The 23,033-nt window shown below is 35.6% G+C and overlaps 1 long non-coding RNA gene across 28 annotated transcripts in view; it reads left to right on the top strand.

The window, feature by feature from the left end:
- Positions 1 to 23,033, top strand: part of LOC147834235 (uncharacterized) — a 385,840-nt gene that overhangs the window by 180,046 nt on the left and 182,761 nt on the right. For 25 of the 28 annotated variants that reach the window (XR_015506160.1, XR_015506159.1, XR_015506134.1 and 22 more), the window contains one exon: positions 19,824 to 19,944. The exons of the other annotated variants lie outside the window; for them this stretch is intronic. This is a non-coding gene — a long non-coding RNA (uncharacterized LOC147834235). The remainder of the gene's footprint in view (positions 1 to 19,823; positions 19,945 to 23,033) is intronic. 28 annotated transcript variants of the gene reach the window in all.

Raw genomic sequence — 23,033 nt, 5'->3', positions numbered from 1 at the left:
GAAAACTCCGGGGTAGTGTGGAGGAAGGTGTAACAATGGCAACCGTATGCGTTTAAAACTAAAACATATTAGTGTAAACAGGGCTTTAGTCAACCCTCAATGAGGGGCAGGGTTAGGGGTGGTTTTTAGGGCAGGCCTCCTTATGAAAATCATTTTCATACAAATGAAGTCATGTGAATTTGTACAAATGAACTACCATTTTTACAATACATAAAATTGTTTTATTTACTTATGATCAGAGATGGAGATGTTTATTTTAAAGAGTAATTAGTTATAGTTACTAAATTCTCACAAATTGTGAGTTAGTAACCGAGTTGCATGATTATTAAAGTAACTAATTACCAGGCAAAGTTACTATTGCATTATATTTAAAAAAAATCTAATTTATTAAATGTCTGTAAAATAAATATAAAACATTGTACACTAATCTACACTTTATTAATGTTGTTGTGGGACAACGTAAGAGACAACCATCAAATTCAACATATCATTATAAACATAAACATTACTATTTTTGCACAATAAAACACAATAGATAGTTTAAAACTTTAAGGGAAAAGTAGTGCTTATACTTCCAGTTCGCAAAAGCTACCTTTGAACTTGTTGAATTTGCCATCAATCTGACTTGTGTTTGAACACCCGTACTACTCTGCCTCTGATTGGCAAACAATCTATCTAAGCCATCCATCACATTCTGGGTTACACCACGTTCACAAACAAACCAATCTTCATCGTTGGTTGGTTGTGTTTACCGCCCCAGTCCCGAACACACAATTAAATTAAATTAATTAAATAATATTGCGTAGCGTCATTCATTTATTTTGATGGAAGACATCGTGCACTGTTAAGCAAAAAATCCAAGCTTCTCTTTTGACTGGATGTTGATTTATTGTAAGTGTTACACTTTACACGATTGGAACTCCATAACTTGGGAAAGTAAACAATGACAGAATTCTCACTTTTGGTTGAACCGTCCCTTTAAAATCAACAATGAGTGCACACGTCATATTTACCGATCATGTACAATGTTATGATAAATATTTGATTCAAAGCTGTCCTCTATACAATCAAATAGAAATTAGCTCGGTGGTTTGTAAAGCGCACTGTTAATTTTTCTGATCCAAAATCCTTCATCAGATTCTGGAATCCTCGGAGCAGCAGAGCCCAATGGTAAACACACAGGGTACTTTAAGGCCATTATGTTCTCCGCTCCCTGGAAATGATTTCTAAACACTGTCGTAAATCCCAACACTCGTCACGGAGGCCAGACGAGAGCCCTCTTCTACTTCAGACCCAGATAAACACTTCAAAGCGGACCGACTACTCAATTCCAGAGTGCAATTATATGTAGGCATGTTGGGTTTACTTTGCCACTGAAACTCAAACAGACTGTACAATAAGAGAGGTGTCTATTAATATTACCGCCACCCACATGCTAATGGCTCCTGCCAGCTTTACCCTCATTGACTCAGTCGACTCAATTTTTTTTTAATATAGAGGACGTCTCTTAAGTAAACAGAGCCAGAAAAGAGCGATGACATGACTCGGTGAAGTACAGGAGGTTTCCTTTCTCTCTGCAGTTGGAGTCATCATCAACGCATCCATCACTTGCATGACAGGATCGGCAGAGACTAATAGCACCGAGGGCACATGCACTCAGTTACGGGTAACAGCTTGGCAGACTTTCAGCTCTCTTGAGGCAAATTTGTGTTTTGCCGGCTTATACGGCCTTCCCTCCCAAGGAATAATGAATGTTGTGGCAATGACTAGAACATCACCAGAGAACAATGTTTCCCAGAGTTCTCAAAGGTCATTGCGCTGCTCTTGGGATTATTCCACCGCTGGAGAAGTGATCAGGTTCTCTTTCGAAGTTATTAATATTGTCATTAATAATTGCTAAGAGACGGAATAAGCATTACAAAAACGGAAACTCTAATGCAGATCCCGGATTTGGTAAAAAACTAGGCATCTTCAATGTGCCAACAAGGGGAAAAACACTAGACCGTATTGGAAAACGCTTCTGACAATCGTACGGAAAAATGAGCTGTCATTTTAAAGACTGAGGACCGTTTGCCTAGTCGTTGCCCAGAAAGACTGGCTAATCATTGCACAATGGGCACTTCCATTCAGAAATGATTCCACAGGTAACACTAATGATGTGGTCAGATTGGCTGGGCATTTTTCACAGAAACTGCACGGTCATGGTAACTTTAGATGTGAAGAGCAGATTGACTGACTGCTTTGCTCAGACAAGGAGAGCGTGAAGCACTTTCACATGAGTTTAAGGCCATGGAAGACAGAACGTCAACCCCGGGACCCTTATTCACCTGAGGAAAGAGAATAACACAAAGACTTGATCCAACATCTCTGCAGGAGATCACAGTGTTCCTCCCTTTCTCCCATCTTCTTTCTCTGAGAGGTTGCTTGTTTCTCTCCGGGGAGCCATATACAAGTGGAGGAGGGAAAGGAACTTGAACCAACCAAATTAAACACATGAAATAAGAGGGAAAGTGTTGTCATAGCATCCTAATGACTCAATGAAACCTCTGTAAACCCTGTTGAATTCGGGCCCTGAGCTGTAAATTGAGATGTCCTTGCGGGCTTTTGATGTCATGTGAAATATAAGAGTATTTTGAAACGGAAAAGAGAAAAAAAAAACTCATTTTGGTGGAAATTTGAATGACAGGTACTTTTAATATACCGTAAAATGGGAAGGTTTTAGTGATGAAGGACAAGCTGTGAAGTTAAACATGTTTACTTTACAATCTTATTTAATTTATTTATCATAAATATATTGTCTCCAGAAGTAAACCTGATATGTAAGGGATATTATCCACTAGAGTCAGTTGTTTTGCAGAATAAACCTCATTAGGATGATCAAGAACCTATTGCAAAGTGTAAGAAAAATCTGGATAAGTAACTAGAAAACTCACATCATCTCACTTATCACAAATTTACTTTTAACAAAATATATAAATTATGCAAAATTTTTAGGTTAGAAATTAGTTGTTAGGACATTAAATATGTGGTTTATTAAAATTATATAGTACTTATTTGAAAATGTGTTTTTAATATCTTGGAGATGAGACTTCCATTCATTCAGTGGCTGTTCATCACCAGTGTTGTGCTAGTTACTGAAAAAAATAGTAACTAGTTACTTCATTTAAAAAGTAACTTACTTTATTGATTACTTACACCAAAAAGTAATGCATTACTGTTAAATCTAATTTTTTAGGTTACTTTTCAAAGAACATGTGTGATACTCCCATAAATACCCTTATAGCATCACTTACGTGCTGCATAGAGAATACACTGTTGATCAGCTTCACAGTTTTAATTCATTTGCATTCTCACAACTAAACACAAGAGAAACTTAAATAAAAACTCTTGGTAACACTTTATTTTGATGGTCCATTTGAGTATTAGTAGACTATCTGCTTAATATCGGTTGATACTGTTTCTTCAACAGACATTTAACTGACTATAAGAAATTTTGCAAGTACATGTCAACTTACACTAACCCCAACCTAAAAGTCTACTTATAATCTAGTGAGAATTAGTTGACATGTAGATGCAATGTAACTAACAGACCATCAAAATAAAGTGTGACCAAAAACATTTTTATGCACTATTTTTTTTGTCACACCAGCAGTACAAAAAATAAAAAATAAAAGGTTATAGATTAGCTGAATAATATTCTCAGAAACAAAAAAAGCTAAAACTAAAGTTGCTTCAGTGCCATAAAAGTTTGTATTTAACCCTTAAACATGTTCTTTCACAGTTTGAGTATGGAAAGCAACAATATACAACAAACACCAAACCTTTTTAAATTATGAAAGGAATCTGAATTATCATTTAGATTCAATTTTCTGAAACTCGGCACCAAAATAAAAACTGCTATTATAGACAACCATAAATTGTATGCATTCTAAACAAAACAAAAACATAGTTGCTCAAAATAGAAATCAATGAGGAATTTTCAAAACTAACCCCAAATGAAATGTGGTATGTCAGCAACTTATGGAAAGTAAGCAAAATCTGCTGTTGTATACAGCTGTAAAAATATGTAAAACAATAAAAAATAAATCACAGCATTTTTCTGAGCAACACAACACAATACATTTAAATAACGTGTTCTGAAATATATCAGAAATGTGTCATGGTGCCTACTAAACTAATAAATTGTATTATATAATGTAGATAACAAATGTGTGCTTATTTATTTGAAACAACAAACATAGTAATATTAATTAATAGTAACGTTAATAGTCTTTCACCCTCTCACGTGCGAACACTCGGCCTACTTTGTGTACATTCGGTCTCTCTTGCGCACACCTGGTCTCTCTGCTTTGACTTGAATAGGGTATATGCAGAAGTATGCTAAAAGGCTTTTAATTCATCTGCAACCTGGGTTAAGCGCTTCTGGTAAACTGTATGCCATTACAAACTCGACTGATTTAAGGTCTGTTTTCTTTAAAAATCAGCAATCTCCACTGGCTGAGTGAAATCCGAAATAAAGTGGGTCTCAGAATGTACACGAAGCACTGCGTTAAATGTCATTTTCCCCCGCCATGTCTTTAAAATATGAACATTTATTTTACCCCAGTATATTCAATGGAGCTTCTGTGCTAGCCTGCCGATTCTGACAGGCGTGTCCGAGTAAACGGCTTTTTGTCTCATTTTACGCTTGAGCAACTAAATGAATGCCAAAGTCTATTTAACTAATTGTATTTAATTACATTACAACATCAATGCTGTAAAACGAACTGTATAAAATGGAAAAAAGTCACATTAACCATTTACCGAAGGTTTATCAGTATGGGAAGAAACACTTAGCTGATTTCGCCTGGCAAAACGTTGCGGACCTCCACTGACTGCTCGCACACCTCACAGCCTTTACAGTGGTTGGTTGGCATCCAGCAATCCCACAATGCAACGCCACTGTAAGCAGGAAGACGTAGGCTAGACTGCAGCCAAAATTAATTAATTTACCAAGTAACAAACGCATCATATTGTAATACTAAAGGAGTTAATATATTTAAAAAGTAATGCGTTACAGTATTAGTTACTGTCAAAAGTATTGTCGTTACAGTAGTGCATTACTATTAACGCGTTATTGCTCAACACTGTTCATCACTCACGTAACCTGAACAAACAAAACAAAACAACAACAAAAACAAATCCTAAAGAAACACAGTAACATTAGTAAACAGGACCATCATTTTCAGTGACCATACATACCTATAACAGATGCAAGGTAAAGCAGCTCATTTGTATGAAATAAGAAAGAGTCTATTACCTAGTAATAGGGAGTCGTGTATAATAAAGTATATTTACATATACTATGTATAATAAAGTGGAATTTATTATAGTACTAGTTTTGTACACTTTGTTTGAGCCAAGTTTGGTCTTTACTTGGGTCAAGTTGGTTGGAATGCATTATTTAGTCATTAGAAAAAGGTAGCTGAATATGAAGATTGTAGGTTGTTGTACTGTACTGTTGATTAAGGATTACGATGAGAATGTCTTTGCTTCATTAGTAGCCACGTTTTCTGAAGCAGACTTGCATTGCGCATATAAAGATATCTGTTCGATGGGTTGAATTCTCATGACTGTTGCTGGAATACAGGGCCTGTGGATTGTTCTTTTTTGTGCCAAATGATTTGTTATTGTGTATCCGCCCAATCAATATATACAAACCCATCAAAGTCTCTTTCAATTCTTTTCATGTAGTTGTTCCTTAACATACAAGTTCCAGAGCCAAAATGTAATAGAGGCATTCGCTCTGATCCATTCTCTGACTCAGTCGATCAGTGTAAGGAAATGCTATTAGCCCTTCAAGGCGGTGGTTCCCCGTACAGTCAGCAGCTAGCAGTTAGTGAACAGGAACGCTGAACGTTTCCCATCGTTTTGACCCTGAACTCCTCCCTCTCTTCTCCTCAGCTTCATTCAGTGTGTTAGCAAAGTAATCCTTGAGTAGTTTCCCATATGTTTGCAGCCTAATGGCGGTCTTTATCCTATAAAATGTCTTTGTTGACCACTGAAGGAAGTTTCCTCATTATTTGGTACCGCTTCAGTCTTTACACTGGGGAAAGACACATCAAATTAGCTTAACATCATTAGCATACCTGTATCAAGATGTCACGACTGCGCAGCTACAGAAAGCTGATGTTGTAAATATAAGTTGCTATGTTATTATGCACAGTGAATTGATAGTACTTTAGGATGGTGTGCGGTCAGTAACCATTTGGAAGATTGATGCAAATTGTTGCTAGACGTTGTATCAGGCCTTTGAGAGTACTGAGAGAAATACAGGTTTGGGATCTGAACTGGAATTGGTTAACAATCTAAACATTAAGGTACTAATATAAAGCAATTTTCACAGCAAAGTTTTGTTTTCCCACTTTGGAAGTGTGTGCACTGAAGTATTTTTTTCTCAGAGGTGAGCTTTTTTCAGTTGGTTTTAGGGGGAAGAATGTTTGTTGTTGTGGTGGTGGTTTACTCATTCATGAGAACCCAGTTCTCATGAATGGCATTTTTTTTTGCCAGCTTCCCAGTCACAATAAAGCTTCTTAAAGGGGTTTTTATGGTTATACCATAAAAAAATCAATTTCAGGGGGGTTCAGGTGGTTCAAAAAGACCAATCCCTCACTGACAGGGTCCATAATTTGTCCCAAGTATGAGATAATTTCTCTTATTTTGACTGCTATGCCATCACAAATAGTGAAATTAACCCATCGAAAAAGCTTGTTGTGACTTCAGCTTATGATTTGGCCAATGCTAGCAATCAGGGCTCTATTTTAACAATCTAGGCACAGCCCTAAGCGTAGAGCGCATAAGCATTAATGGTGTGTCCAAATCCACTTTTGCTATTTTAAGAACTGAAAAATACACTATGCGCCACAGCTCATGGTCTAACAGGGTTGAACTTATTCTCTTAATAAGTTATGGGTGTGTTTTGAGAATAAACCAATCAGAGTCTCATCTCACATGCCCTTTAAGAGTCAGTTGTGTCATGCCATAGTGCATTTGCTATTTACATGGCGGACTTTAAGTGAAAAAACTGAAAGCTTAACTAGCGAGAAAACGGTTAAACAGAGCATCTGCAGCAAAATTATATTGAGCATTCTCCAATCTCCAATCTGAGTTATATCCAGACACACATGATATGCCCCATATTGTTCAAAACCTGACAGGTGGACAAATCTAAGCTTGTTTTTAATTAAATAAATATAAATATGCATATAATAAATAATACTGCATATAATAATAACATTATAAAAAAGCAAATTGTCATGAATAAATTAAAAAAGGCCCTGATATGAAGAAGGCATGGAGGCAGTGGTTGTTATATTTATGTAGAAAGTAATAATTCTTGTAACATTTTAATCCTTTAATTCTTTTTTATTTGTAAAGATATTTGGGTATTGCTGTACATCCTTTGTGTTTTTAGCGATGTGTAAGCAAGGCGCACAATCAATGCGCTCTGCACTGGACTTTTGACCTGCTTTTTAGTCTATTTTAGATCCTCAAAATAGCAATGCGCCAACAATGCGCCATAGCACACCTTTTTCCTAAATCGTAACACCCATGAGTCCACAAAGTGGCACAAATAGTTTTGCTATTTAAACAATGTGGCAGAAAATGGGAAAGTTAAAGTTGCATTGATCTGAAAAGAGCAACACGTTTTGGAAACACGTCTTGCGCCTTATTGTGCCAGGTGTATGATAGGGCCCTCAGTTTTCATGAGTCCAACATTCAATTTTACAAGACAACATACAAACCTTATTTTTAAAACGAAAAATAAATGTGTGAAGCACCAAAAGCAGTCCATATTATAATTAATTTTAATATTAATTTGCTTATAGTTGTTATTATTCATGATTTTTCAAATGTACTTTTTTTTTTTTTTTTTTACAAAAAAATCGTGAAGCTTTACTTGTGAAGCTATTAATAATTATTTTAAATGTTTTATTATTCAAATGACCAAATTCTGACAGGAAAGATGAATGTGCTGGCCAATTTGTAATTTGCCTAATAAATGACAATAGACTACAGATTAGTTTAAAACTTAATTTAACAGATTCCTTTTTTTCTAATGATATATGATGTAATACATTTGTATGTTAAAAGTAAGTGTTTATTCATATTTCTTTATTCTAAATAATTATAAAATATATATTTTTGTACATTAAAAAATATGGTTATGACAATCATCCAAGCTAATCCAGCTGAAAATAGTGCTTAAAATGTCACTAAAGATGACCCGTACTGCACTGTACTGTACCGTATTGTACCATTATGCATTATATAAATGCATATAATTATAAAATGCAGTATTTAAATCTAATAATAAAATAGAAAATGAGGTGAATAACTGCAAAAAGGTCCACATTTTGAGAAATTAAGAATCATCCCTTTCATCAGGCTGGCTACGGACCTGAATTTTGCTTCCTCAAAGTACCTTTTATGGATCAGTGCATTAAGAAAAAAACATTTTTATAAAGGTTTTTGCACATTGCAGTCCAAATTTTTTGCATGCGTTTTTTTGTATTATGTGTAAATGTCATCACATAAACAAACCTTGCACACTTAGTCCGATCTGTATCATTAACACATTACAAAAAAAACAAAAAACATTTCGGAGTAAGAACAAGCAGTGATACTTTGTTCTCCTCTTTTCTCCAAAGTAGAAAAAGAAAGAGGAGTGGGCTGCAGAATTCATCCAATATTGCATAAAGAGAAAAGAAAGTTCAGCTCTTTATCAAAAAACTGTTCTTGATTATCCCAGAATGCAAAGTTTATTTCAGGAAATCAGTAGAATTTTGATAAATTGCTTATGATACTTCACACATTCACATGCGTAAACAAATTCTGAAAAGAGACTGGCAGTAAAGCAGACCTTTCTATTATAATGTCTATGGCCAGTACGTCAAATGTATAGTTCTTAACTGTCCACCACATTCTTTCTTTATTTTATGCACTTTGTTTGTCATAAAGTTTTCTGTAACTCAAGTGACGGCATTCTGTATTTAGCTTTTTGCTTGTATAGTGGCTCTAAACTGTCAAAACACCCTTTAAAGTGTTTTTTGAATGCGAAAAGTGGAAAAAATCAAACCCGGTTCAAATTTATTATGACGGATGAAAGTTTCAGGGGCAGTATGGCAATAAGATGGACACAACATGAGGTTGAATTAATTTTTTAACGTGCGATAATTACAGAAAAACATTTTGGATTTAGTGTGCAGTAAACCTTATTGAGGATTTTTAAAATATGTAAAGCAGCCATTTTCAATGTCGTAGATAATGTGTTGACAGATTTTTAACATTTATTTCAATCATGTTGCATGGGTGTTAAATATTCTGTTGAACTAGTGATTATGTTGTTGAACTAGTCATTTATTTTAGTAATATAAAGTGTATGCATTTTCAAAAGAGCGCTGACATTTAAGGCTGCATATAAACTTGTTTTTGGACACGCGGCTTTAGTGGTAAAAATAAGTTAAAAGCAATATGCTAAACATCCCAGCTTAGCCTCAATAACAAAACAAAAAGCTCACAATAATTTAACAGTGGTGACAAAGCAGTGGTTATAAAAGTTTTTCTTTTCCAGAAAGTTTACTTTGTCAAGCGTTTCAAACTCCCTGGCAAACTGTTTTTGTCCTGATCAGTTTGCCCTTCAGTTTCACTTAGAAGTACTGTATAACAAGGCCTTAAAAGACACATATAAGATCAGCTTCATAGAGAATCCGACTGAAAATTCTTCTTTTTTTCTATAAAAATTGTTTCAAAAAGTTCTTTAATTAATCAAATCTAATTTAAAAGTACTGGGTTTACATTCTCATCAATTTGTGTCATGTTTTTCAGGAGTTAAACCAGAAGTCTGGCATTGGGGATGAACAATATCTATAATATGTCCTAACAAAAAGTGCAATTAAGGCCAAGATCAATATATTAAACACCCCCCTACAGTTTTCCCCACTGCTGGAATACATCAACACATTGGCAAGCGCATCCTAAGCTAAAATGATACAAAATCCTGACCCGAACAAAGCATTTATAATTGATAAATGGGAAAGGGATCACAATATCTAAAGCAGTATTTACTTCTGGACACAAATCTGTAAGTATACCTCCATTGTGTCCAAGAATACAAACAAAAAGTTAATCCAATATAAGGCTCTTAGCAGAATAAATAACACAGAGCACAAGATAGCCTTCGCATCATGGGATTCACAGTTCACTTAATACGACTAACAATTGCATCAGGTTCTGCCCTCCCATGTATCACTTTTGGAAAGAACCATCAGTTGTTTTTTTGTTTGTTTTTGTATTTCCTCATGTCTACTTTGGCAGTTTCTTTGTAGCATTGGTGTCATTTAAAATTTTGCAGGATTTTTAAGACATTAAACTTTATTGTATACAATGTAACTGCTGCCAGAGTAATTTATTTAATTATGTAAGAGAATGTAGTACACTCTAAAAACGCTGGAATAAATATGGACAAACTCAATAGTTTCTCATTTTAGAGGCTGCATCCTCCAAAGGATGTATTCGAAGTGCACTGCGTCATTGCGGCACGACGAAGGCTGTCGCATTTAAAAAAAATTGAAGGTTTCTTCAAACGCAGCCTCCCAATCATGCTTGCTTTGAAGGACAAAGGTTTAGGTTTATTTTACATTGATATGTAAACACATGTTTAAAAACAAAAAGAGTATGACATGTCTTATGGAAGAGTGATTTTACAGACAGTTTACATGTTTGTGTGTACATTTATGGAAGAAAGGAAATACATTTCCAGTTTTTGTAAATCTTGTTTTGCCTTCAGATCACTTAAAATAAGTTTTAAAATGACTTAAAATAAAAAAAATAAATAAATGACAAATTTGATTACTGCTTATTAACGGCAGCTGTTACGTTTGCTAGGTGATGGGATCTGTCCTCTGTAGGCTAGATCGTGTCACTTCAAAATGCTCAGTTTGGCTTGTGTGGACTTCAAAGGACTCACCTTTAAAGATTGTATTCAGAGGATACAGTCTCTGAAATAAGACACAGCTAATATCTTTGGTATTAGTTTCTTTTTAAATGTGTTTATTTTAGTTGCCTTTCTTATTTAAAGCAGTTTTTTGTTCCATGTACCTCTTCATATTCTCTTCTACATATGCAGCAGAATTACTTTTTTGTTCCAAGGATTACAAGAGAAAGTTGCCGTAGGTCCTTTCAATACAAAGCTTCTTTTGGCTTCTTCTTTTAGATAAAATTTCAGGCCTAATTTATCATCTTTATTTGGAAGCAACTTGTAAATGTTATTGATTTTATTCAATGTGATTTACTGATTTACTGTGATTTACTGTCCGCGTTTAAAGCATACAAATTTTGTACACAAAAATGTTAAGTGTAGAAAATAGATTTTTAAAAATAATAGAATTTGGATTTATCAAATTAGCTTCATTTTGTTATATTTATTTAATGGTATCAATTAAACATAATTTCATTTAACATATTTGCCTAGTTTTATTTTATTAATAAAATGAAATAATTATTTATTTATTCAATTTATTTAATAATTTTTATTTTAGTTTTTTTAATTATTTATTTGGAGCGGCTTGGTGGCTTAGTGGCTAGCACTGTTGCCTCACAGCAAGAAGTTCACTGGTTTGAGTCCCGATTGGGTCAGTTGATGTTTCTGTGTGAGGTTTGCATGTTCTCCCTGTTTTCTTGTGGGTTTTCACTTGGTACATGTTCTCCCCATGTCCCTGTGGATTTCCCCCACATTGCAAAAGCATGCAGAATTGAATAAACTAAATTGGCCGTAGTGTATGTGTGTAAATGGGATAGTGTTAAGGTGTTTTCCAGTGCTGGGTTGCTGCTGGAAGGGCATCCACCAGGTAAAATATATGCTGCTGAATAAGTTGGCAGTTTGTTCCACTGTGGTGACCCCTGATAAATCAGGGACTATTCAAAGTTAATTGAATGAATGATTTTGATGGTTCATTCCACTGTGGCAACCCCTGATGAATAAAGGGACTAAGCCAAAGGAAAACGAACGAATTAATGATTTATTTATTTATTTATTTATTTATTTATTTATTTATTTATTTATTTATTTATTTATTTATTTATTTATTATTATTTTTTTAAATGTGTATATGTATAATATTTGTTTCTTGTTTAATATATTTTATATTGTTTTATGTTTAGTTTAATTTTGCAATATATTAATATATGTTATATTTGTATAACTGAGGAATTGTCCGTCTTTTTAAAACAAAAGTGCAATAATATTTATATATTATAAACTGCAATTAAACATATGTAAACAATAAATAGGATATGAGGAAAAACGCATTAAACTAAATACTTTTAGAACAAGTATTAGTAGTTTTATTAGTAGTATTATTATCAAACAATTAACTGGTGGGTTTTATTTTCAGAGCGAAACTAATCAAAATCTTTCACACTGTATGTGAAGTCATCCATGAGGGTGTTTTAAATCTTGTTTTGGTGAAAATTCATACATGGTGTGAATAAGCTTATAGCCTGGGTTCAGAAAAATGAATTACAGCATATCAAGCTCACTAAAAAACCTGCCTATATTGTTTCAGCTCCATCAAACACAAACGGTTCACCTGCTAGTGCCAAAAGCGCCAAAGCGTGTCCCCACTGTTTTAAGAGGAGGACATTACTCTGCAGGAGCATTTTACACTTTAGGGAGGATGTCCGTGAATGATTTGGGCGTCTCTGAGTTTTTCTTGGCCTCGGTCAGTCACTGTTTTGCTGCTTTGATGACTTGCTTGTGTGTAAAGGGTCAGCACTGAAAGGAGAGCTTTGCGAGGGAAATGAAACATTGGTCATTAGGATCAAATCCAGCTTCACTCCCTCTCAGCTGATACATTACCAAGTGATTAGTGAATAAATTCATCTTTAATATTCATTTGCATGAGCAATCCGGTTATGTCCATTTATTGCATTGCTCGGGTCAGGAGCCACATTCATATACGTTAAGAACGCACATAATTCTTAGACTCGAGAGATTCGGCGTAAGTTACTTTGACACCACCATGGCACTTCATCTTGAATATGTATAGCCGGGGTTGGCAGCGCAGCCGTGTGGAAGGTGTAGATGCGCATTCATCTCCACTAAGAGGTTCATCTGAGTCCATAGGCTGACACAAGAGTGAGTGTTGTGTGTCTCCATTGTCTAACAAGGCAAGGAACTGAGTCCAGATTTAGTCACCTTGTCAAGAACTAATGATCCACGGTATTAGTGTTACACGCTGAACACTGCTGTCATACTGATGTTACTGCAATGAGCTGAAAGGTTGCCTGTTTCCTGGTGTAAATTATATCTGTTAGGTTCCTTAAAGAAATAGTTTACCTGGAAAATGAGAGAAAAAAAAGTCTCTTATAATAGTTCACACCTGTTTGTTTAAAAGTCTTCACGTAGATTTGACAATTTCTGCGCCAATAAACTCCAAAAAAAGACATAAAGCTGGTCTATATGGCTTACTGTAAAAGTTTAACTACATTTCTCTGTTTTTAGAAATTGTGCAGCTCGTTGGTAGTAAATCTATTTCATTGATTAGCATGGCATAACAGTACAGTTTTATTGTTTTAGCAATAAAAACGAATGTGAAGTGTAAAGTATTCAGCAGGTCTTGCTACAGCAAGTGATTCTGGAAATGAATGGCTCTTTTGAATCAGCTGTTTTGTCATATATGACGCTCAAATGAATCTTTTTTTTTTGTTGAATTTATGTATGGGTCATAGATGTCCCCACCAAGTTTATTATACAAAATGACAGCCATTCCTCTTTTACCATTTCACCCTCAAATCTACAGCTTTTTTGCATTTCTAAAAATTAAAGGGCATCACTGTGGCACAGTAGGTAGCATGATCACCTTACAGCAAGAAGGTCGCTGGTTCTTTTCTTTGTGGATGTTCTCCCCGTGCTCACAAGGGTTTCCTCCAGGTGCTCCGGTTTCCAGTCCAAAGACATGCACTATTGGTGAATCGAATAAACTAAATTGGCCATAGTGTGTATGTGAATGAGAGTGTATGGGTGTTTCCCAGTGTTGGGTTGTGACTAGAAAAAATAGTGATGTGATTCCTGTCCAATCAAATCGGATCATAAGGAACTACCTCAAGACATGGGCCATTTGTTATTGCAACAAACTGTTTAAAAGCATTAAAAGTCCAAAATGTTTACACACATTGACCCAAAGACTGTTTAGATCAGGGGTCACATTTACACAAATCCATAAATTACATGTAAATGCATCAGCTTCGGGCAAGGCAGTGGCGCAGTGGGTAGTGCTGTCGCCTCACCGCAAGAAGGTCGCTGGTTCGTACCTCGGCTCAGTTGGCGTTTCTTTGTGGAGTTTGCATGTTCTCCCTGCCTTCGCGTGGGTTTCCTCTGGGTGCTCCAGTTTCCCCCACAGTCCAAAGACATGCGGTACAGGTGAATTGGGTAGGCTAAATTGTCCGTAGTGTATTAGTGTGTGTGAGAATGTGTGTGTGGATGTTTCCCAGAGATGGGTTGCGGCTGGATGGGCATCCGATGCGTAAAAACTTGCTGGATAAGTAGGCGGTTCATTCCGCTGTGGTGATCCTGGATTAATAAAGGGACTAAGCTGACAAGAAAATGAATGAATGAATGAATGCATTAGCTTTTTACAGCATAATACTCACTACTCACTACTCTTGAGTACTTTTAAAAGGTCTACTTTTTACTCATACTTTGAGTAATATTTACAATAGATATTTGTACTCCACTTGCACTACATTTTAGGCAAGTAATGGTACTTAAAATTAAGTATGATTTTTCAGTACTCTTTCTACCACTGCCTGCAATCAGTCAACACTAGAATAAAAAGTGTTGAATGTAATAAAATATGAATTCAAATAGTAATTAGAAATCTATTTTAACAATATAAAATCATGAAAAAGTTCACTTATCCTCATTAAATTTTCATTTCAGTGGGACAATTAAAAAAAAAATTACTCTTTATTTTCCTTTATTGTTTATTCTTTATGTGTCTTTGTTATTATTTTTATTATTTAATTTTGAATTTATATTTTTTACAACTACTGTATTTCAAGTCTGTAACATAAAATGTCCTTTATTCTCATGTATCACGTAACCAAACCTCGTAGCATAAAACCTGTCTCAACTGCACTAACGATTCCTAAAACACGAAGCAAATTAAAATGGAAAAATGTGCTCAACGAACAAACAAAACAATCGTAACAAGCATGACACATTCATTGCTATGAAGTACAGCAATAAGTCCAGTTTACGACCAGTGCTCTTTGACATCCCATCCATAGGGAGTGTAGTGTAGATTTGGAGGCTTGGCTTTACTCGTCTGGCTCTGCTGCAGCAGAAAATAATTCACATTAGTGTAGCCGTAAAAAATGCTTGATTTGTCCACGTATTGTGTTTTCAAATTGTCAGCAAGCCTGAAATTCACTTTCCCGCTTTGAAATGCAATTGAAAATGTCTCTTAGCTCAACAAAGTGGAAACCCAGACTTTGGTCACTTGTATATCAAACCGGCACAGAGCAGACGGGGTCGGACATCGAAGCTGAACCCGAATCCTCTGCATTTGCCAGAAGCCTTGAGCAGCTTTGAGACTGACAGCGTCTGGTTTCTCTCTCCGTGATATGAGGCCACTTCACAGTTTCTGAGGCCGGACTAATACCAAATCTGGACCGTTGCCAAATTTGGCCTACAGTTAAATCTCAACATTTCCTCCGTGTTTCCCATGGGTTCTAATGCAGGCTCGTTGGTGTCTTCGGACAGACAGATTTAGGCGTAGGTTCTGGAGTGGAATTACGCAGATCACAGCCGCCAGGATAAAACATTCACTCTTCTGTCCATTTGTTATAAAATATATACTGTTAGTGGAGCAAGTTTAGCCCTAAGTGACAGGTACCAGATAAACTCGACATGTTCGCTAAACCCCTGACATACCTCTTTTCACCTCTCAGGCGAAAAACAAGTTATAAGAGCCCTCTGGATGACTCAGAGACCTTCTGAAAGCGGTGGAACTGAACCTCAAACCTCCCATATGGGCTACATGTGCTGGGAAATCCTGCGCTATAGTGCCGCCCAAACCCCACTGCCATCGGCCGCCATAAAATCACTGCATAAACGACACAATCTTTAAATTTTAATACACCACTCAAATGTCAACTGTAGGCTCAATCAATAAAATAACGTGACTCATTGAATCATAAAACGGATGAAACGATGGAATAATTAGATGCAGATAATCTACTTTCTCATTATGAGTGTGAATAAACAAATCCAGCTGCCCTCGAGACAGCTGCCCTTTGGATGCATTGAAACTGGGTGATCACGCTGAGTTGCGTGGCTCTCTCTCACGGGTTAAAGGAAGGCACAACGGATAGAAGAGTTTTGAGGTCTAAGCTAAACAGTATTGTTTCCTGGCCGAGGTCATTGTGACTGTTGTGTAGTCTGTTTTATAGGGAAACAGACAGCTTTCTCAGATTTCTGTGCTTTGAAAAATATTTTTTTCCTTCATACTTTAAAGTAATTAATACTTCTTTTAGACATTTTAGATATGTATGTTATCTTGCTTTGTGACAGATTTTGATCAATAATGTCTTCTTTTTTTGGTGCCAAAGTAGGTCAATGCTTTTTTTTTTGTACTTTATTCCTTGTGTTTGATTTGATTTATTTTATTTTATTTTATTTTATTTTATTTTATTTTATTTTATTTTATTTTACAAGAGCCCATATTATGCATTAAAAGGGTCCTATTTTGGTTTTGGGGGTTTCTAATTACAGTCTGATATGCATGCAAGGTAAAAAAAAACCTTTCTTGTTATTGTAATTATCCCAATGACTCCCATATGATTCGTTTAGCGATTCGATTGTTCCCAAACCCCAAGTTAGCGCAAGCTCACAAACACATTTAAATCCGTAAACGAAGTGGCATGCGTCATGTTTTCTACGTGGTTTTAGACGCAATATGAGAATATAAAGAGTTAACCAGATACAGTACAAGTGGTTACAAGTACCAAAACACAATTAAATACTTAATTTGCATTTTAATCATACTTTTTTATACCTGTGAAATGGAGGAAGGAAGAAACTGGTCCATGAACTGTGTACTGTAAAGTTCCTGTCAAGCTTTGACAAAGTCCCATACATCAATAGTCTTTTCTGATCTTTTTTTTAACAAATGGCAGATGAATCCCATTGTAAGCGTGTACATTGCTTAAGTACTCATCAGAAAAATGACGGGAACCACACAAGACTGCGGATATAATGCTGAGGTAATTTTGCAAAAATAAACTTTAACCACTGACTCCTCACAGCCTCATCTTTGGGTAGGGAAAATAACAGTAACTTTCCCCTCACACTTCAGAGCACAGCGTCTTCGTGACATTATTTAATCAGGATCTGCTACAGTGTTTGTCTTCCTACTTTTCTTTCTACAGTGTTTGTGGGTGGGGCCGGGGGTTTCTTTTTTCCAGGTATGCACGTGCAACAAATAGTCGGGGTTTGAGTTCCATATCGACTTGTTACCTCTGCGATTCAGTCGAACCACAATGAGTCGACTCTTTTATAGATGATTCAATAGTGTTAAAGACTGTGCACTTTCAGATTTAAGCCTTAGCTCGATATTTCCCTTCACTAAGAGCTGTGTTACACAGTGCATAGAAGGTCGTTTTCAAAAACCCATTATAGGGGCTCTTTAAAAAATTGCAATTGTAATATATATATAGTAAGTGGCGCAGTTGGCAGTACTGTCACCTCATAGCAAGTAGGTCGCTGGTTTGAGCCTTGGTTGAGTCAGTTGGTGTTTCCGTGTGGAGTTTGCATGTTCTCCCCGCATTTGCATGGGCTTTCTCCAGATGCTCCGCTTTGCCCCAGTCCAAAGTGAATGGGTTAGCTAGATTATCCATAGAGTATGAGTGTGTGTGGACATTTTCCAGAGAGAAGAAAATGAATGAATGAATAATGTATATAGTCATTTTTTACTGGCTTTATGGCTGATTGTTTGCCATTCAGTTAAAATAAATGAATCTTTCAAGCTTCAAAAGCAATTAAAGTATCATAAAACAGTATTATGTGTATTGAATTATTAACAGACTATGCATTTAATGCTTCATTTATTGAAAATCTCTTAGCCCATCTCATGCGCTTTTACCAATCTTTATTTAGTTTTAAATACTAATAAAACACAATGTATGGTTTTTAATAGAAATTTACCACATCTTGAGTTTCTAACTGAAATGTCCTCATTGGATGGTACTGAGGTTAATTATGTTGACTGCTACAAATATCTTGGTATCTGGTTAAACAAACTGTCTTTGGACACTCACATAAATGAATTGCTCAAAAAGGTTAAACCCATATTGGTTTTCTTTACAGAAACAAATCTTCGTTTACGCACACTACAAAGCAGCATTTGGTCAAATTAACAATATTACCAACTTTGGATTATGGGCTTTTAATTTACAGATCATCTTCAAAAACTCTCCTTAAACTAGATGTTATTTTATACTCATCACTGTATTATATATTGAATTGGCCTTTTCTTCAATCACATCAACACATTTATTGGTTCCTGTTTATTCACAAAACTCTTATTGGGAAAACTCCACTATATGGTCACACTTTATTTTGTCGGTCCGTTTGTTAAATATAAGTTACATTGCATCTACATGCCAACTAATTTTTATTAGATTATAAGTAGACGATTAGGTTGGGGTTAGGGTTAGTGTAAGTTGACATGAACTTGCAAAGTTTCTTATAGTCAGTTCGATGTCTGTTGAAGGAGCATTATCAACAGATATTAAGCAGACAGTCTACTAATACTCAAATGGACCATCAAAATTAAGTGTTTCCCACTATGTTTACAGTCACTTTTTAACATTTAGGAAACTTGTCAAAACCTTTGCTCTATTATTTTTATTAACCTTTGCATACTCAAAGATTGCACTTCATTTGGTTGCTCTTCTTTCCAGTTTTCTGCTGCTGTTGCTTGGACTCATCTTCAGCAGACTTTAAAGCTCAACACTTTCATTCCACTGTAATCCTTAAAAAATTCAATCCAGTCAATAGTACAAGATCACTGTGCTTGTTTTGAGTATTTCCTTGCTTTATATGTTATTATCTGCATTTGTGAAATTGTTATTGTATTGTGTCCCTGCTACTTTTTACTTTGTATAACATACTTTTTATGTTGCCTCTTGGCCAGGTCGTCATTGTAAATGAGAGATGGTTCTCAGTTGACTTTTCTGGTTAAATAAATGTTATTATGACAGTAGTAATGAATGAATCATTCTTTTAAAACTTTTTAAATCAAGCAGTTCATCCAATTTAGTTATTTAATAAATTTCAAAAAATTAAACTGAAGAAATAAAAGGCTGGGTTTGGGGTGAGTAAATGATGACAGAATTTTCATTTTTGGTTGAGCTATCCCCTTAAGATATGATAAAAGAACGACTAACATAAGACATGCAGTATATGCTTAAAAGTGTCTAGAGAAGGCACATTCATATATAATGTTTTGAAGTGTGTGACGCAGCAATGGCCCCTAGTTTAACTTCCCTGTCACAACATTCAAGCCCCTGACACTAACCGGCCGGATGTACCGAAAATGTCCTCCTGTAAAACCACATAAAACCCAGAATGTCCACATATGACATGCAAGCATCTGCAAATTTTTTAAGTATCTGTTCTTTTTTTACCTCAGTTGTTCTCTCTTTCTTCTGAGCTTGGACCTGTGCCCACTTTGCAGATCAACTGTTCTGAGATCCTGTATCTCTTCCTGTTTACACAGTGGCCCGTGGAATGAGATGTGTGGATTGCATGGCCTGTTCAGCACTATAGGAATGCAGCTGTAAGCATGAGAGAATGATCACACAGCCATGAGGTCAGGGGCAAACCCTTCACTAGATCAGGTGAGATAAATTAACTTGTTTAACAGTCAGTTAAGCTGAGATATTTGAGAGCCGTCTTGAGTAGTGGATGTGGGCAGCCAGTGTAGAATCTTTGCCAATCACAGAGGCTGTGCATGTGCATTTCTTAATGAATTGTTTTCTCTTTACGAGGTGAAAATGAGAATGAAAGATTGGAAAAAAGGGTGAATTTTTTTTTCAGATGGGTTCAGTAGGAGTTTGTGTTTGTGTGTATATTTGCGTTGTTTTAACCTCTACACATGCAGAACGAATTTAAAAAATTTCTAGATTTATATGCATTCATTTTAAAAAATGTTCTCAAATCTCAAGATCATTTTGTGTACTGCACATTTTGGCCAGTGATCATAAGAAGGTTTAGGTTTTGTTTCTTTCAATAAGTAAAAAGGCAGTAAATGACTTGCTGTTTTAGGCACTATCCACATGAACGTGTGTATTTTCAAAACTTCTTTTTCTACACTGTTTTGCTGTTTGTCCGCATGAAAACGCAATGTCAGGTGACTTAAACAAAAATTTTCTGTAAACTCTGGCCAGGGTGAAGATTTTCTAAACTACAGGTAGAGTTGGGTCATGAAGGGGCAGTCCTAACCAATAGGTGAGTTAAGCAGCCGCTTGGGGCGCTGGGCAATTAGAGGCCACTGACCAATGGCAAGAAGCCAATAAAATCATATTGCTCTTTTATGCATTTGCTATCATAGGTTGTAAAATCTAAAAGTCTATAACTGTCAGAATTTTAATGTTATTACTTTTCAAAATCGGGGGCCCCTATGAATAATAGAATGTTCCTTCGTTACTGCACTTGCACGAGGTGTGAGTGCTTTGATCAAAGACTCTGACGGCCATTGTTGCCAACTTAGCGACATTTTAGACCCCCTAGTGACAAATTTTCAAAAAAAGTGACTTGTTTTAATATTATTTATTTATTTTTTAGTTGTATTTAGGTGTTACTGGAATTTTTTCAAGACTCTCATGTGTCCGTGCTGTACATTCCTATGGTTACTCTTTGCGACGAGCCACGGGTGAAGCCATCCATCTCTCCCTTGCCTCAGAGCACTCAAAGGTGGCACATCACTACACAACAGCTCTCACACCTGCAGAATTGAGAGCAGATCATTCCTCTGCATATCGATGGTAAATGTTTTAACATCAAGAGCGCGAGGTATTTCCATAATACAGTCAAATCGATCTGCTTCTCCTTTGTTTTGAGTGTAATAATTTGAATGGACCGTTTATTCTTTTTTGCTGTTGTTCACAATCACAGAGATTTTAGTGACACCAGTCTGCCAGTGATCGGAGTTGTGCAAAAGTGAGATTTTTGAGAACATTTGTTGGAGAAAAGTAGAAATACGACAAACGACGAAACTGCTTCCGGCTTTCTGGCTGAAACAGCTGTCAGATGATGAGTGTTGTGAGCTTGTTAAGAGATCTAGGGCCTGTTAAAATAAAATAAAATTTTTCAGTGAAACGGCCACTGATTCACAAACAGAAATTACTCAATTCAAATGAAAAATGGTGAAAGGATTAGTTTGATGGATTGTGAATTACATTTGTTTAAGTGTTTTTAAATTATTTTTACTATTAAAATCTAATCACAAACATGGCTAATTAACTGTACATTGGGATGCCCAAACTCAGTCCCGGAGGGCCGGTGTCCTGCAAAGTTTAGTTCCAAACCCAATCAGACACATCTGGGCATGGGCGTAAATCTGATTTAACAATAGTGGGGGACAATAAATATAAAATTTCTTTCCAGCATTTTTTTGAAGGGGACATAAATAATACAGCCAAATTGTACTAATAAAGATATGTCCCCGCAGTTAAAAATGGTTTCATCATTATTATTATAGCATGGAGACTATGTCTTTATGATAATTTTCAAAGTTTTTCTCAGGTTCAACGACAAAGCAAATTTTTCTTCAAAAGTATTTATTGCATTGTTTGTGGTGTTGTTTACAGTCAACAGACTGACTCCTGAAGCAGAATAAATGCAGGAAAAGACATTTTCCATACTCATAATAACTAACTTGTTTACATTACACTTGTTGAAATGACCGATCATATTGTAAATCAGTGAGCCTGTGAGGTTTACTATACATAGTTTGTGACGTCATGACAACAGTGTGCATGCTTTTTTTTTCTTTCTTATTGGCTAACACGGCTGAGTTCACACCAAACGCGGAAGATGCAAATGAGGCAAAAATCCACACATTTGTGGCAAACTCTTCACATAATTTGTGTGGTTTGGCTGCAGGATGGTAATACACCTCTGTTCTCATGTTTGCATTGATTTGTATGCAATTTACTCATGCAAATACTTAATTCCCAAATTTGGTGTGAACGCAGCATAAAAGTGTCATTATCACTGCCTGTTGGTTCGGCATGCCCTTAACGCTCATCACAGTGCGTTTTTGCTTTTTTATGTGGATGGATTTTTTTTTATTTTTTATGAAATAGGGGAAAACCCTGTTTAAAAAATACCCATGTACAGTTGAAGTCAGAATTATCAGCCCCCTGGTTATTTTTTCCGCAATTTCTGTTCAACGGAGAGAAGATTTTTTTCCAACACATTTTAAAACATAAGTTTTAATAACTCATTTCTAATACCTGATTTATTCTATCTTTGCCATGATGACAGTAAATAATATTTTACTAGATATCTTTCAAGATACTTTTATACAGCTAAAAGTGACATTTAAAGGCTTAACTGTGTTAGTTAGGTTAACTAGGCAGGTTAGGGTAATTTGGCAAGTTATTGTATAACGATGGTTTGTTTTATAGACTATCGGAAAAAAATATATAGCTTAAAGGTGCTAATAATTTTGACCTTAAAATCGTTCTTAAAACTTTAAAAACTGCTTTTATTTTAGCTGAAACAAAACAAATAAGACTTTCTCCAGAAGAAAAAATATTATCAGACATACTGTGAAAATTTCCTTGATCTGTTAAACGTTATTTGTAAATATAAATTATCTAAAAAAGAAAAACAATTCTTAGGGGGTGGGGTTATATAATTCTGACTTCAATTGTACATGTGGACGAGGCCTTAAAAGGCTTGCTCTATAGCAGGGGTCCCA

The sequence above is a fragment of the Danio rerio genome, chromosome 13 (genome assembly GCF_052040795.2).
Source record: "Danio rerio strain M-AB ecotype USA chromosome 13, GRCz13ab, whole genome shotgun sequence".
In the NCBI taxonomy this organism is placed as follows: domain Eukaryota; kingdom Metazoa; phylum Chordata; class Actinopteri; order Cypriniformes; family Danionidae; genus Danio; species Danio rerio.
This window is presented reverse-complemented; position numbering and strand designations above follow the sequence as displayed.